The sequence below is a fragment of the Chelonoidis abingdonii genome, unplaced genomic scaffold (assembly GCF_003597395.2).
Source record: "Chelonoidis abingdonii isolate Lonesome George unplaced genomic scaffold, CheloAbing_2.0 scaffold0547, whole genome shotgun sequence".
Taxonomy (NCBI): Eukaryota; Metazoa; Chordata; order Testudines; family Testudinidae; genus Chelonoidis; species Chelonoidis abingdonii.
The window spans coordinates 17,754-18,828 of NW_027424808.1; the positions used below are offsets into that span (position 1 = coordinate 17,754).

General features: G+C 55.9%; 1 non-coding gene across 1 annotated transcript; it reads left to right on the plus strand.

Moving 5' to 3' along the window:
• The first annotated feature begins 738 nt into the window (after positions 1–738).
• On the plus strand, positions 739–810 carry TRNAQ-UUG (transfer RNA glutamine (anticodon UUG)). The gene has a single exon. It is a non-coding gene; the product is annotated as a tRNA-Gln (tRNA).
• The last annotated feature ends 265 nt before the right edge of the window (positions 811–1,075 follow it).

The window sequence follows — 1,075 nt, forward strand, 5'->3', positions numbered from 1 at the left end:
AATCCGCATTACCAGAGGACCTCCTGCAGGAATGCTGCTGAAGGCAGCCTGACTGCCACTCTCACAGTGACTGGCAGGCTGCCCCCCGCAGCTTGCCGTCCCAGGCAAGCGCTTGCTGCGCTGGTGTCTGGAGCCGCCCCTGTCCCTGACCCAGGGCAGAGGACATTGGAAGCTGAACATCCAGAACTTGCAAGATAAAGGAGCAGGGGGGCGAGGCCTGGCGGTGTTGGCAGAACAGGAGAGCATCAGAGGGTCCTATGGCAACCAGGGGACTGATGGAAGTCGGTGAGGGAGGAGTTGGCGGCTTTGTTCCAGCAATCAGGCAAACACTGCAACATCAAAGAAACCAATGGTGCCAAGTCCTGCAGCGTCGCCTGTGGGATTTCCACAAGCCTATCCAGGCTGGGAAGCCAGTCAGCCTGTGAATATACGACTGGATGAAGTGACAGCTGGCCAAGTTCCAGGAGATGAGGCTGCAGCTGGCCGATATGAGTGAGAGCACTGAGTGAAGGGAGGGGCAGCCTCCCCTGACATTTTTGCAGCCTGCAGGGAATGGAGACCAAGCAGGGGGATGTGGGGACTCAGGGCAGGACCCGCGGATGCCATAGTGCAGGGCCACAGTCGCTGCAGGAGGAGAGAGAGAGTCCTGTGCGAGGAAGCTGCTGGTGGGAAGCAATAAGTGCAGGGTGCAAACCAGCCAGCCGAGAGACACGGGGTCTAGAAAACAAAATAGCAGCAGGTTCCATGGTGTAACTGGCAGCACTCAGGACTTTGAATCCTGGAATCTGAGTTCAAATCTCAGTGGGACCTCCTGGAGATATTGTGGTTTGCTGCAAAGCCTTGGAGCTCAATGTATGTGGTTACTCTCTATCTGTGTGAACTGAAGCTTTTTTCCTCCTCCTCCTGGGTCACTGATGCCCATTGCAGATAGGTCTTTGGTCCAGCTGGCAGCTATAGGGTGGGGTCCTAGTACTTAACTGTCTGGCTAGAGATTCCTGCGGGTTGACCTGATGGTTGGGTTTCTTGCTGCTTCACCTGATGTCCACAACTTTGGTCCCTGTAGCTGCAGCTCTTC